This window comes from Pinus tabuliformis, chromosome 4_1 (genome assembly GCF_031772625.1).
Source record: "Pinus tabuliformis cultivar Carrire ecotype Pingquan chromosome 4_1, CPIR1, whole genome shotgun sequence".
Lineage (NCBI taxonomy): Eukaryota > Viridiplantae > Streptophyta > Pinopsida > Pinales > Pinaceae > Pinus > Pinus tabuliformis.
The window spans coordinates 410,436,425-410,452,496 of NC_142303.1; the positions used below are offsets into that span (position 1 = coordinate 410,436,425).

General features: G+C 38.6%; 1 long non-coding RNA gene across 2 annotated transcripts; it reads right to left on the minus strand.

The window, feature by feature from the left end:
- Nucleotides 1–608: 608 nt before the first annotated feature.
- Nucleotides 609–15,474, minus strand: LOC149176054 (uncharacterized). 2 transcript variants are annotated; one of them, XR_016258615.1, is made up of 3 exons: nt 14,900–15,474; nt 2,169–2,358; nt 609–944 (listed from the first exon to the last, which is right to left on the minus strand). It is a non-coding gene; the product is annotated as an uncharacterized LOC149176054 (long non-coding RNA). The 2 variants fall into 2 exon arrangements; XR_016258616.1 differs by lacking the exon at nt 609–944 and adding an exon at nt 1,582–1,959.
- Between the last annotated feature and the right edge of the window lie 598 nt (nt 15,475–16,072).

The following is a 16,072-nucleotide window of genomic DNA, read 5'->3' on the forward strand; positions in this document are numbered from 1 at the left end:
AAGGTAAAGAAAACTACTTATCCTAAATATTGATGATCTATCGTCAGACCTATCTAATATAATGAATGAAAGAGTTGGATTTAAAGTTGGTTGAAATATAGATCATTAGACTACCATAACGTCTTAATCCCACCATAGAAAATAAGTAAAACAAATAAATAGTTAAATGGAATTAAATATAATGGTACAACATTCATACACATAATTTATTTTACTTAATTAATTATAAATATTTTGAATAGATTAATGAATAGTAACAATACAAACACTAATCATATACATAGATGAAAACATTAGCCAATTAAGAAAAATAATTGAGATCTCGTTAATGACAAGATATAAAAGGAAACCAGGGAAGCTGCGAGGCAGCAAGTCCCTGCATCAAGTTAAAACTAAAACTAGTTACTTGTGCTGAAGCGAAAGCATCTAAGCTTTAATACCGTCATAGGAAACTTCAAGTTCAACGCGAAAGCATCTAAGCTTTAATACCGTCATAGGAAACTTCAAGTTCAACTTCAAGTTCATGCTGTAGGTTCCAAACTAGTTACTTGTGCTGAAGCGAAAGCATCTAAGCTTTAATACCGTCATAGGAAACTTCAAGTTCATGCTGTAGGTTCTAGCTAAGATTGTACTTAAGCAGACACAGGCAGATTGGCTACAAAACAGCTTCCTGAGAACAAAGCTGAAAGAGTCCAAGCCAAAGTTTTGAATATGCTTGTCATATAACTGGAAAATCTAGGATGTTTATTGATCCATTCATATGCTGCGAATTTAGTTAAACATCTTGGCAACACGGGTCATTAGAATTGCCATCCAAAGACATTGAATGTACATGCTATAAACTCCAAGCAAAATCCTGATAGCTGCAGTGACTAATTGAAAAACAGTACCCACAGAAATAGTCTTCAAATCTTGAGCAAATGGATTAACTTAAGCTCCACTTCCTGCTGTCCAATCTTGAGAAAATGGATTAACTTAAGCTCCACTTCCTGCTGTCCAGTCAAAAACAATAGCATATTACTGCCTGAATTTGTCATTCTTAGAATGTGGTTATTGTATGTTTTTTAAATTTTTTCCAAAAACAATTATGGCATGCTTTGACATCAATATTTCAACTATTCCATTAACCTTGCTATTTTAAATTCAGACAAAATGTTTGAAGTTTAATAGTGGAATGTTTTGCTAATAAACAGGTTAGAAAGGTTATCGGAGACAAAGGGTTAGAAGTTGTTGCTAATACTTGCAAAAAACTGAAAAGACTTAGAGTGGAACGAGGAGCAGATGACCCAACTTTGGAGGACGAACAAGGTTGGATTTCCTACAAAGGGCTTTCCTTGGTAGCTCAGGGCTGCCCCCTTCTTGAGTACATTTCCGTCTATGTTTCAGATATATGCAACTCAACCTTGGAGACTTTTGGTCAATGTTGCAAAAATCTCAAGGATTTCCGGTTGGTCTTGTTAGATAAAGAAGAGCACATCACTGATTTACCACTGGACAATGGAGTCAGGGCTTTCCTTTTCTTTTCATTTGGGCAATTACACCAGCATCTGCAAGTAGCATCTCTAAAGAAAAAAAAGCACACTGTAGCAACATATGTAATATTTAGAGAAGGTGACCTCAAGCGGGAAGAGCAGGGAGCGGGTGGTTGAAAATTGTTAAGCTGGAGGAGCAGGGAGCGAGGAGCGAGTAATTGAAAATTGTTAAGCTGGAGGAGCGGGTCATTGAGAACTGAAAGTAATTGTAACAAATCTGTAAAAAAAAATAAAAAAATATAATTAGTCTTCAAACCACACATGCCAAACATGACATTCCAGACATGAGTTCTCAAAGATAGAATTCGTACAGATAAGTTTCCCAGCAGCAGCATCATAGGTTCCATCAATGGATTTCGTGGATGAGACATTAGTCAAGAGTTTTATGAGAGAAACTGTCAGTACCAAATGCCATGTTTCGGTGGTACTGTTATAACAAAAAATGAGGTAAAGATTTTGCAAAACGATTCAGAGAGTGTTAACTAAGTTGAAATTATAAAAACTACTGGCCAAATGTTCTGAAATACCTACCATCCACCTGCCTCAACTGTATTCTAAGTGAAAAGATATAGTGTTCCCAAACGACCCATTGGAATTATGTACTGTTTGACAATTAAAAATGAATGAACTTCTTACATGCGTTGCTCGTGGAGTTTTGGGCTTCCCATGTATAGCAACAATACTGCAGTAAGAAATCTCTTTGCCTTCGGATTATAAATTTATTGAATCTCTTTGCCTTCGGATTATAAATTTATTGATGAATATTATGGAGTATATGTTGTTGGTTCCACAAAATAAGATGTTACCATTTTTGGAATTATATTTACTGTTAAGCTCCATTGATTTTACACAAAAGCTACCTTGATTTATGGAATTGCAACTTTTCTTAACTTATGGAAACCAACTGCAGTAGTTTCCTTAAGTTAAGAAAATCAACTGCAATTACTAAATTTATAATTGGGAGCTACTAAAGTGGTCCATTACTTTGATCTGATCTCTACCTTGATTTGTGGTTTTTCTAACACATAGCTTTTAGAAGCTTGATGGAAGCTTAGCTATATGTTCATCTGTTTGGTCCCCAAGCTCATATCTCAACCCCCTTCAGTTTTACACCATCTAGCTGAGATAGCAGAGCTTGGAAGTGCCTTCAGAATTCTTGCGTTCTTTTTCTTTTGCTTGGATTGAAGCTAGAGTGCTGAAGAAGTAGCAGGCAAGTGGACTGTGGCTTTCATCAAACATCACCAATGGCTGGAGGTAACTCGTATCCCTGGGTATTAAGTTTCAGTGATTCTTTTCAGTTCTTTCCGCATGTAGAATCACTGTTTAAGTTTATTAGTTTTCTAACAGTTGGTATCAGAGCCCTTTTACCTCTGCCTTGCTGTGTGTTGGCCAAGAAACGAATTTCGATCCACCGTTTCGTTCCATAATTTATTTCTTTTTGCGCAAACCTGTGTGTAGCACCTTAGTTCTGGCATACGCATTTGATTGTGTTTATATGCATGCATTTGATTGTGTGTATATGCATGCGTCAAAACAACTGCCTGGGAACCCTTGCCGTACCAATTTTTGAGCCGGATGCTCGATCTTGTATTGCGGTTGTGGAAGTGGACACTATGGCGAATGAAATCAATTTTGCTTTTGAATAACATTCCCGAACCCTGGAGCCATCGCCTAGGATTGAAAGCAAGAGGGTCTGTGTAGTGTTGGGTATTTTTGATGGGAAAAATACCAAAACCAACAAAATATTCACCACAGAGACAATGCTCTGTTTCCTCTGTCCAGGATCCTTGCACAGGGAAGCTTTTAAAAACTAATTAACTCAGAACAGTCCATTACACAGTCACAACACATTTCTATTGATTTAAAACAAAAAGACTGATACATATTTCATCCTCTGTGCAGAGAGGGATTTACAAAACAAACTCTGTCTCTTTCTCTTTTGTTTTCCACTGCTTTGGATGTTACATAAACAACCCTCTGTTCTTCAATAGCTAAATCAAGACATTACATTCAAATTTCTATATCGCACTATCGTGCGTAGCCACCACTCACAACACAAAAAAAACTACACAGAACTACTGCCGCACACCACTTACATAACATATATATAAAAACATATATAAAAATAACATATGGGACGTATGCCCATCACCACATTAAAAGCCGCCACCTAATTCTACGTAGACACATTAAATTTCATGACCTTTCTTCCGCGGCGGTCAACCAAAAAAAAATTCATTTTGACGCGGGCGGGGTCGGCTGACGTCACTTCGGTGCCACGTGTCGCCACCTCATTCGTCGGGCCCGGTCGTTAAAGTCCGCGCAGCTTCGCGCAGATCCGAGCCTCCTGACCCGATCCAACGCAATTCGCACGTCAAGGTCGCGCAAACAAAACGACCTTTAGCGGCCGGGGAGAGGGCGGTTTTCGGCGTCGTACTAGGGACGCGTGGCGGAGTGTGATTGCGGCGGCACCCCCGCTACGGAAACCGCCTTCGCCGAAAGGTGGTGCGGGGAGACCGGGGTGGTTTTCCTGAAGCCGCCGCGCTGTTCAAAATTAGAATTTAACACTCCCCTTTAATTTTAACAGCCGCGCGTTCGGTCATTCCCAAGCATTTTCTCAAAAATTCAAAACTCTTCTGAACCAGTGGCTTTGTCAAGATGTTTGCAACCTGTTCCTGGGTCCTGCAATGTTCTAGGACGATTTCGCCATTGTTCACCAATTCTCTGATGTAGTGAAACCTTGTATCGATGTGTTTCGTTCTTTTATGAAACACATAATTCTTTGACAAAGCAATAGCTGAGCTATTGTCACAAAAAATCACAGTTGCTTTTGCCTGCTCTTGGCCTAAGCTTCTCAACATCCTTCTCATCCATACTGCTTGACATGCTGCTGCTGTAGCTGCCACATATTCAACCTCTGCTGTAGACAATGCTACAATGGATTGCTTCTTAGAAGCCCATGAAATGGCTCCTGAACCCATATTAAAAACATAACCGGAAGTGCTCTTCCGATCATCTACACTTCCAGCCCAATCGCTATCAGTGTATCCAATTAAATCTGAACTTTCTGAGACATTATATGAAATTCCAAACATTTTGGTACCTTTGACATACCTCAAAATTCTCTTTGCTGCCTGCCAATGTGCCTCCTTTGGCTTCTCCATAAATCTGGAAATCAAGCTAACAGCATACATAATATCAGGCCTAGTTGCTATTAAATACATAAGGCTGCCCACAATGCTTTTATACAAGCTAGGATCAAAATCCTTGCTGCTGTCCTCTCTGCTGAGCTTTAATCCCATCACTGTGGGAGTGATGGCTGCCTTGCATTCTTGCATGTTAAATCTGCCCAAAACTTGGTTTACATATCTTGCTTGAGATATAAAAATTCCTTTTTCATTTTGATCTACTTCTATGCCTAAGAAGTATCTCAACAAACCCATGTCAGTCATTTCAAATTCATCCTTCATGACTGATTTAAAATTCTCAATAAGATGAATATCATTTCCAGTGAAAATAACATCATCTACATACAAGACAACAATTAAAATTTTACCATCCTTTTTCTTGATGTAGACTGTGGGTTCTCCTTCACATTTGTCAATTTCATTATCCAATAGATATGAATCTATCCTGCTGTACCATGCTCTTGGCGCTTGCTTCAGCCCATAAAGAGCTTTCTTCAATTTGCACACTTTGTGCTCTTCACCTTTCTTCTCATATCCGAGAGGCTGTTCCACATAAACCTCTTCCATTAACACTCCATTTAGGAATGCTGATTTCACATCCATTTGGTAGACTTTCCATTTGTTTTGAGCTGCTATGGATAGCACTGCTCTCACTGTTTCCATTCTTGCAACCGGTGCGAAAGTCTCCTCATAATCTCTCCCATATTGCTGCTTGTAGCCCTTGACAACCAGCCTTGCTTTATGCCTTTCAATCTTGCCTTCAACATTGCACTTGGTCTTGTAGACCCATTTCACACCAATGACTTCTTTGCCTTTTGGTAGCTCAACCAAATCCCATGTTTTGTTTCTCTCTATGGCATTGATCTCCTCATCCATAGCTTCTATCCATTTCCTATATTTAATTGCTTCTTCGAAATGAATAGGATCATCAACATGACAAAACAAGCCAAATAAGGAATTCATTCCTTCTTCATAAATTTCACTTAAATTTCTAAACTTTGTACCTCTTTCATTTGGTGTGCAAGTGCTTGAAGATGCACTTGAATTTCCTCCTTGTGGTGTGCTTGGAGAAGCACTCTCATTGATCCTCAATGGTGTACCTTTCTGTTCTTGTGTTGGTGCTGCTGTTTGGGGATTCATTTCAGCCACCTCCTCTTCATCCTCATCATGAGACAAACAGTTTTTAACATTCACTGTTTTCTCTATGCTTCCATCCCAAGCTTCTTCCTCATTGAATTGAACATCCCTGCTAACAAAGAACTTCTTGGTAGATGGGATGTACAGTCTGTAGGCTTTGGATTCATCACTGTATCCAATGAAAAGACATTTCTCCCCTTTTCTGTCCAACTTCCTCCTTAGCTGATCTGGAATGTGTGCATAGGCCACACATCCAAAAACTCTCATGTGGGTGACTCCTTGCTTTCTCCCACTCCATGCCTCTTCTGGCACTTTGTTCATCACTGCTTTTGTAGGACACCTGTTCAAAATATAAACTGCACAATGTACAGCTTCAGACCAATAATCATTTGGCAAATGCTTTGCCTTCAGCATGCTCCTCACCATATCCATGATGGTCTTGTTCTTCCTTTCAGCAACTCCATTTTGCTGTGGGGTGTACCTGGCTGTAAACTGTTTATGAATTCCATTTTCTCTACAAAACTTTAGGAATTCATTGGAGATATACTCACCTCCTCTATCAGTTCTCAAAACTTTTATATGCAGCCCGCTTTGGTTCTCCACAAGTGCTTTGAAATTTTGGAATTTCTCAAACACTTCACTTTTGTTTTTAAGGAAATATATCCAAGTCTTCCTTGTAAAATCATCAATGAATGTTAAGAAATATAGGCTGCCTGCTAATGATGGAGCTTGCATTGGTCCACACAAATCTGAGTGGATAATCTCTAAGGGTGCCTTTGCCCTTATGCTTTTCCCTGATGGAAAACTTTCTCTATGTTGTTTGCCCAATATACAACCTTCACAAAGGCTGTCTGGCTTCTCTATCAATGGTAATCCTCTTACCATTCCTTTCCTACTCAACAAATTTAGACCTCCAAAATTGAGATGTCCAAATCTCAAGTGCCATAACCAATTTTCATCCTTTGGCACGCTTTGGAAGGCCTCTTGGGTGACTACTGCCATTTCCTTTTTGTTCTTCAAGTCTGCCCTGATCCGGAGAGGGAACATCCTGTTCCTTGTCATCTTCACTTCAGCAATGCATCTTTTGCTGGGTGGTATATCCATGATGGTGCATACATCATTCACAAAAAAGACATTGTAACCCTTTTGAATGAGTTGTCCAATACTCAAGAGGTTACACCTCATTCCAGGGACATAGTAGACATCTGCTATGGTTTTCTTTTCTCCTTGCTTTGTAAATATTTTTACCTCTCCTTTTCCCATAACAGAGATTTTACTATCAGTTCCTAGTGTGACTTCTGATTTCACATTTTTATCTAGGGCAGAAAAGAAGGCTATGTTCCCTGTCATATGGTTGCTGCAACCTGAGTCTAAAAACCATATGTCTTCACTATGTGTTTCAGCCATGTTACAAGCTAACAGGACATTTTCATGACTGCTGTTTTCTCTTGTAACATTTGCATTTTGTCTACTGTTCATATCATGCTGTTTCTTTCTACAATCACTTGCATAATGTCCATACTTTTTGCAATAATAGCATTGAACATTAGATTTATCATACCTTTGTCCTTGAGCATGATACTGTTCTCTTTGTTGGCTGCTGCCTTGACCTTGGTTCTGATTTGGATTGCTGCCTCTTCCTTGTGCATTTGATGGGCTGTTCCTTCCACCTCTGTTCTGGATTCTGCCTCTTCCTCTTCGGTTTCCTCTTCCTTGACCTCTTCCTCTTCCAAAGGACATCTGGGTCTTGAAGGCTTGCTCAAGAGATGAGTTTTCATTCCTACTCAACCTCTGCTCATGTGTTATCAGTGATGCATGTAGCTCATCAACTGAATAGTTTGAGAGATCCTTTGTCTCTTCAATGGTGGTGACAATCGCATCAAACTTTGAGGGCAAGACCCTCAATATTTTCTCCACAATCCTTCTATCTTCAATGGTTTCTCCATGAGTTCTCATTTGTGTGATTACACCAATCACATGAGTGAAGAATGAGTCAATGTTATCTGACTCCTTCATGTTCAAGTTCTCAAAATCCTTTCTCAGCAATTGTAGTTTTGCTGTCTTCACTCTCTCCATGCCTTGATAGGCTGTCTTAAGGGTTTCCCATGCTTCATTTGATGTCTTAGCTGTTGCTAACCTTGGAAACACACTCTGGTCTACTGCTAGATACAACAACACATGGGCTTTTGAATCCTTCTTCCTATTGCTCTTCAGCAGATCCTTCTCTCCTGGAGTTAATCTATTAAACTCATTTTCATCTGCTAGTTCTTCAAAACCATCTTCAACTATTTCCCATAAATCTTGAGAGGCAAACAGGGCTTTCATAGTTATTGCCCAATAATCATAGTTTTTCCCATTAAACTGTGGGAGCTGGGTGTTGAACATACCCATGCTTGTGCTTGCCATTCCTTGCATTCTGAACTATGGCTTTAAATCCTTGACTGTGGTTTTTTTTAAAACAACTAACTGTCTTCAGCAATAACAAAAGAAATGCTTTTGAGGAATACCTGAATCCTTCGCTGTCTGAGTCTTCTAACTGCCTGAGAAGTTTTGCTGCAGCTACAAACCTTCTCCCTTCAGCTTCTTTAACTCATTTAAAGAGCCTGAGCCTGCTCCGATACCAATGTTGGGTATTTTTGATGGGAAAAATACCAAAACCAACAAAATATTCACCACAGAGACAATGCTCTGTTTCCTCTGTCCAGGATCCTTGCACAGGGAAGCTTTTAAAAACTAATTAACTCAGAACAGTCCATTACACAGTCACAACACATTTCTATTGATTTAAAACAAAAAGACTGATACATATTTCATCCTCTGTGCAGAGAGGGATTTACAAAACAAACTCTGTCTCTTTCTCTTTTGTTTTCCACTGCTGTGGATGTTACATAAACAACCCTCTGTTCTTCAATGGCTAAATCAAGACATTACATTCCAATTTCTATATCGCACTGCTGTGCATTTACAAAAGAAAATCGCACTATCGTGCGTAGCCACCACTCACAACACAAAAAAAACTACGCAGAACTACTGCCGCACACCACTTACATAACATATATATAAAAACATATAAAAAAATAACATATGGGACGTATGCCCATCACCACATTAAAAGCCGCCACCTAATTCTACGTAGACACATTAAATTTCATGACCTTTCTTCCGCGACGGTCAACCAAAAAAAATTTCATTTTGACGCGGGCGGGGTCGGCTGACGTCACTTCGGTGCCACGTGTCGCCACCTCATTCGTTGGGCCCGGTCGTTAAAGTCCGCGCAGCTTCGCGCAGATCCGAGCCTCCTGACCCGATCCAACGCAATTCGCACGTCAAGGTCGCGCAAACAAAACGAACCTTAGCGGCCGGGGAGAGGGCGGTTTTCGGCGTCGTACTAGGGACCCGTGGCGGAGTGTGATTGCGGCGACACCCCCGCTATGGAAACCGCCTTCGCCGAAAGGTGGTGCGGGGAGACCGGGGTGGTTTTCCTAAAGCCGCCGCGCTGTTCAAAATTAGAATTTAACATGTAGTACTTGCTGTCCAAGTTGGAGAATTCATCAAATATTATGCACGTCCATCCTTTGGGAATCGTATATCCTTAAACAATAATTATGTATTCAATTGTTAGAACTAGAAACCAGTGGTGTTATAACGCTGTAATTTCCTGAATTGGTGAGTGACAACGTGGCATACCCCGGATTTGTACAGTCTCGGTAGTTTTCCTCAACAACATGCCGTTAAAGAGTCCATCCCCTAATCTCAAAGCCTCCTTGATAACCTGGGAGAAGTTCGGTGTTCTGCCTCTTGTCCACTTTTGCGGCTGGTAATCTTAGAGAGGTTGCACCCTTTTCAAGATGCATACTGAGTCGGATTACTTATTCTATCACATGTCATCGTGTTAGCACTTGGCTGTCGGCAGTTTTAGGGAGTTTGCATCTGTTTCAAATTCAAGGTGTTGGAGTTGATTTGTCGGATGCGAATTCTCAATATCATCCACAGTGCTAGCACCTTCAAACTCCTGTAATAGAAAACATAAATCTATGTATAATAAGATTAAGATGCAGTCAAAAACGATATTCCAACCAGAATTTCTAAGAAACTTGGTAATATATAGACCACACCCATCTTTGAGGATTGTTGGCAGAGGCTTGAATTTCCAAATAAATTACTTTCATTGATATCTGGTGAAAGTGGAACGCGGGTTACGTTAAGCGTATGAGAGAGCACGGTTTAGGCCTATATGGATCTTGCATTCCAAGATCATTTGGAACAGTTTAGGCCTATAAGGAAAAACCAGCGTGAACCTAGCTATTCTAATTGGCAAGCGTGCGAAATTTACTGTGTTGATTCTCAAGTAAAGCGGAGGTTCTTTGGGCATGAGTATATTCTTGGAACTTTTTCCTCGGCCAGTATTTCCATAAGAATTCGTGGAATAATGCTGTTTTGGGCAGCATATTCAGCAAGGAAAGTATCCGCTTGTCAGCTGCCAGAGAAAACACGAGTTAAACAGCAGCATATTAAAGGTGGTATCCATTGTCGAAAATTTAGTTTTATACCCATTTCGACGACATCCTTGCTTTGTATATGCAATGGCAGAAGTCATCAGAGGAACCGCTTCGGTTTCGTTTCCTTCGTCGATTCGTGCAATCAATCCGGTTCCCAGATCAAAATCTGGGAGTGTTATGGTTTCGTTCAGGCTAATGGAAAATGGGTCGTCCTTCAATTCATATCAATCTTTAGCTTGGATGTTTGTTGAGTTTTTATCGTTAAGCTGTGTAATCTCAGTTAGTCAAATTTTGATCACTCTAGGCATGTTTTTTTTTTCAATTTCCCGGCCATCCATAACATTTTTGGTTGGCAGTTTTTTATTGTACCCTTCAACGACGACATATTGATTTCTGTATCTTGAAGCATGAAACCTTTCCGAAAGTCATTCCTAGCTTCAAAGTCATGTGAAAGTTCTTCGTGTTTGTTATTATCGCTCTCTACCCATGAAATCCCCTGTCTTCAGTTTTGAGTATCACAACATTTGTTCACTGAAATTGGTTGCCCACCCGCTATTGTCGATCGGGATTGATGTTGATTCATGGGTGTAATTTTAGTGGATAAGTAGAGAAGTATTCCTATTTGATGCAAGGGATTGTACTCTTTCAAACAGCCAAACAATTTTGAAAGAATATATTTGGTGAAGGAGAGAAAACTGTACCCAACAAATGATAGAAGGTGAGTAAAAGAGCTTCGTATCGGTGTTACAGCAGCCTGTGTATTTCTTGAGTGGAGATGGAGAGGTTAACTCCAAGAAGAGACATATGCTCTGCATTTGCAGATATAATATCTAGAGTTAGAGATATTGCCGCCAAGGATAGTAGCAGCCAGTTTAAGCGCTATTTTGGCATATATAAAAGAGCAGCCGATATTTTGGAATCGTTGGATTTCCAATTTATAGTTTAAACGTAATTTTTTTTTATTTATTTATTTTAAAAGGGCATTTGTGTGTCATAGTTATAATATTGTGCAAATATAATAAATTACATTCGGCACTGTTCTTGGCATTTTCTTTAATGAATTTCAGTTTATGATGTTGTAAAATTATCCCAATTTGGAAAGTGCTTGTTTGCTGGTCAATTTTTGTTGCTTTATAAACTTAAGGATGGAGCCTGAAGTCAAGCCAGCTAGCCTTCGAACTGCATTTGCTATGCAAATGCAAAGTAGATCAAAGCTGATTCAGTCAATCTTCGGGTTAAGTTTATAAATTGAACAATCAATTTGTAGTCATTTTCGGTAATGCTGACTGCTTTTGATTTTGCTGGAGAATTATTACAGTTTTATGGAGTTTATTAAAATGTCATTTTGACTTACTCCTTTCAGTAAACATTATTTTTCTCTCTGGTTAAGGTTTTTTTATGCAACAAAATAATGTCTGGTGATCCATATGATTTTAATTAATTAGAGAATAGCCACAACATCTTTAATTAAATAAAATTGTATATTGATTGGCAAGATCACATAAAGATTATTTAGACATTAAATTGTAATTAATTACACTGAATATAATAAATTTTATCCCACAGGAATTTTTATTATATTTATGTGATTAATTAGGATAAAATTTCATAACCTACCCACAGGAGTTATGAATTAATAAGTTTTATCATAAAGTTTTATTGAATCTGTTTGAATTAAAAATTTAGCCCACAGGCAATTTTTATGTCATTTGATTCAATTCTTTTTAGCATGTTTACATTGGTAAAACGTGAAAGTTCATAAAGTTTTATTGAATCTGCTTGAATTGAAAATTTAGCACACAGGCAATTTTCATGTCATTTGATTCAATTCTTTTTAGCATATTTTACATTGGTAAAACATGAAAGTTCATAAAGTTTTATTGAATCTGTTTGAATTGAAAATTTAGCCCACAGGCAATTTTCATGTCATTTGATTCAATTCTTTTTACCATGTTTTACATTGGTAGAACATAAAAGTTTATTAAGCCTCAACATAAGCATGTGATTCTTTATTTTGATGCAGTAGTACAACCTGCAAATTTCTCTGAAATTCGTTCTGAGATTCCCAAACTTGAGGAAGTAATCTCGTTTGTTTGTTATGAATCTGATATGGTTAATGTTAATATTAACACATGGTGGATTGATTCTGCAATTCACATTTCGAATTCCTTGCAAAGGTTTGCAAAACCTAAGGAAGCCAGTAGGAAGTGAGCAAAGCATCTTATCAGGAAACAAGATGGGCTCGCATGTGGAAGCTATAAGAACATGTTATTTAACTTTAAGTAGTGGCTTTGTTTTGGAGTTAGAAAAGACCTTTTATGTTCCAAGTTTTTTCTAGAAACTTGATTTCAGTTTCAAGGCTTGTACCTTTTGGATATTCCTTAAACTTTTCAGAAAAATCCTTTAGTCTATTCTATAAATCTGATTATGTTGGGAATGGTATTTTGTCTAATGGTCTTTACTGCATTAATTTACAAAACAAAGTCACATATGATTCAATGCATGTTCACACTGGCACTAAAAGATGTGGCACCAGAGACTAGGTCATATCTCCATAGATAGAATTAAAAGATTGGTAAATGAAGGAATACTTAATACTCTAGATTTTACTGATTTTGAGACTTGTGTGGACTGCATAAGGGGAAAGCAGACCAACAAGTCAAAGAAAGGTGCCAATAGGAGTTCAGACATATTAGAAATCATACATACTTACAGATTTTATTGTCTATCTCACAGCACTAGGATTGTGGAATCAAGAAATGCAAAGTTTCTTGAAAATGACTTGATCAGTGGGAGCGATCAAACCAGAAACATAGTTTCTGAGAAAGATCATTCAGAATCTTAACCTTCCACTTCAAGTGAAAGATTGGTTATTGTTCATAGCACCCCTCAAGTACAAACTGGTGTTGAACAACCAATTGTTGAAGTTCCACAAGCTGCTGACGATATTCCAGTAGATCAAGGAGTTCAAGAGTTGCCAAGAACTTTTGAACAACAAGTTGAACCACATACTTCTCAGGAAGATGATGGTACAACATTAAGAAGATCTACTAGACCTAAGAGATCAGCAATTCCTAATGTATGCTCAAGTCTGCACAAGACCTGACATTGCATTTGTTGTGGGAATGTTGGGACGATATCAGAGTGATCTAGGTTTAGACCACTGGAGAGCTACAAAGAAAGTAATGAGGTACCTTCAAGGGACCAAAGACTACATGCTTATGTATATCCTGTTTGAGGCTGCTTTACATGGTGTATGGCTTAAGAATTTCATTTCTGGGCTTAGAATTATGGATTCTATATCTAAGCCATTGAGAATATATTGTGATAATTCAGCTGCTGGTTTTATGGCTAAAAAAGTGGGAGTCGAAATAAACACATCGACATTAAGTATTTAGCTATAAGGGAACGTGTTAAAGAAAAGAAAGTGGTCATTGAGCACATCAACACTGAGTTAATGATCGCTGATCCTTTGACTAAGGGCATGCCACCGTTTAAATTCAAGGATCATGTATTGAATATGGGACTTGGTTCCATTATGTAGGTTTTCATTGTATGGACAATGTTAATGAAATTCTTAATTATTGTGATGTTTTTTCTCATATTTATGTGCACCTTAAGTTGATTTGAGAAAATTCATTTAAGAAGGACCAAGAATAAACATAAGGTTTATTCATTAAGAAATTGTTGCCACATAAATTAGAATAAGAATAAATGCATAGTAATACATGGAAGATAATACTCGTCATTAGAGGACTTATCACCATGATTCATGTATCTATTACTTAATAAAGATTGTCAATGGTTTTTGAGACATTAAGTTTGGAAGTATGGACCAAGTGGGAGAATGTTAAGCTCCATTGATTTTACACAAAAGCTACCTTGATTTATGGAATTGCAGCTTTTCTTAACTTATGGAAACCAACTGCAGTAGTTTCCTTAAGTTAAGAAAATCAACTGCAATTACTAAATTTATAATTGGGAGCTACTAAAGTGGTTTTTCTAACGCATAGCTTTTAGAAGCTTGATGGAAGCTTAGCTATATGTTCATCTGTTTGGTCCCCAAGCTCCTATCTCAACCCCCTTCAGTTTTACACCATCTAGCTGAGATAGCAGAGCTTGGAAGTGCCTTCAGAATTCTTGCGTTCTTTTTCTTTTGCTTGGATTGAAGCTAGAGTGCTGAAGAAGTAGCAGGCAAGTGGACTGTGGCTTTCATCAAACATCACCAATGGCTGGAGGTAACTCGTATCCCTGGATATTAAGTTTCAGTGATTCTTTTCAGTTCTTTCCGCATGTAGAATCACTGTTTAAGTTTATTAGTTTTCTAACATTTACTGCCAAACAGAGCGCAACTTAGAAATCTCAACCAAATATAGTAAAGTAAAAAGAAATTTTGGTATAAGAGATTTGAATTTGCTACAGATCAATAAACAAAATTTACAGGAACATATAATGTTTCAGCATTCAAAGGCACATATTCGATGTCACAATTTTTTCTACTCGCTCTGTATATATATCATCTATATCTGGCAAGGATACTTACTATTGATCTGGAACTCAAAGGCATGCCATCTTTACCACTGCTCTCTATGCTTTTGCTGGTGGTGATTCAATGGGTAGAACTAGAACTGAAACCACTACTTCGTTATGGTTGTTCCTGCAGTGGAAATTATCAGGATCTTCACGACGACCTCACCTATGTCACTCAAAGGGATGTTGTGGGCTATGGATCTCTTTACCTGGCTCAATTTATGGAACTGGAAGGGACGATGGGCCTACTGGGCAGTTCTCGCATAATTAGAGGAGAGAGATTGAAACCAAGCAAGCCCCTTCAATGCAATGAACCAGGGGTAGCCCATCCGCAGTTGGCATCGACAATCCCCTTCCCCTTTGTCGTTGACCCAAGTCTGAAGATACGGTAATATGGAAACACTGCAACTTTAAGTTGCACTTCGATACGACGGACCGATCATCGTTTACATCTACCGCTCAGCTCATCTCGTGCGCCTTCATCAAGCTTTACACCAGAGTTTGTCTCGTGCGCCTTCGTCAACCTTGACACCAGAATACGTGTGGGTACCTCCCATGTTTATGCTACCTCCGAGGTCTATGCTTCCACTTTAGCACAGAGGCTTCCTACTGCTTCTACTTGGATATGGACCAGTTCTCCCATTGTTCCGGAGGCGGGACTGTAAGCCCATTGTTCCGGAGGCGGGACTGTAAGCTAAGAGGGTAGCGGTTTGGATGAGATGAAGAAGATGGAGAGTAGTTTCCATTAACAGTTGGACAAGAAGTTGATTGGCGCCCACTAGAATTTAAGCTCTTTAACAAAGGTTAAGATTATGTTGGTGTCCCGTTCGGTAGACAACACAAGAAGACATGCACAAAACCATCTGTAGCCAACGAGGACATGCACACAGCCATCTGTAGCCATATTTTTGCGTGTCAGATGATATATTTTTACTTGTCGTGTGATATATTTTCTTGCATGTCGTGTGATATATTAGTGAAGTATAGATTATCAATTACTTATGCACCAAACATTTAATGTTTGGTAACTAATACTGGTATTAGTTTCCATTTTCCATTTAGGTGATATGAACGAAGTAAATGCATTGAATCCACAGATTTTATTCTAAGTTTTCCGAGATCTTGCCTCGATATGAGGCCAAATAAGATCTCTAAATTTTTTAGTGGTTGAAATAACGGCTGGAAA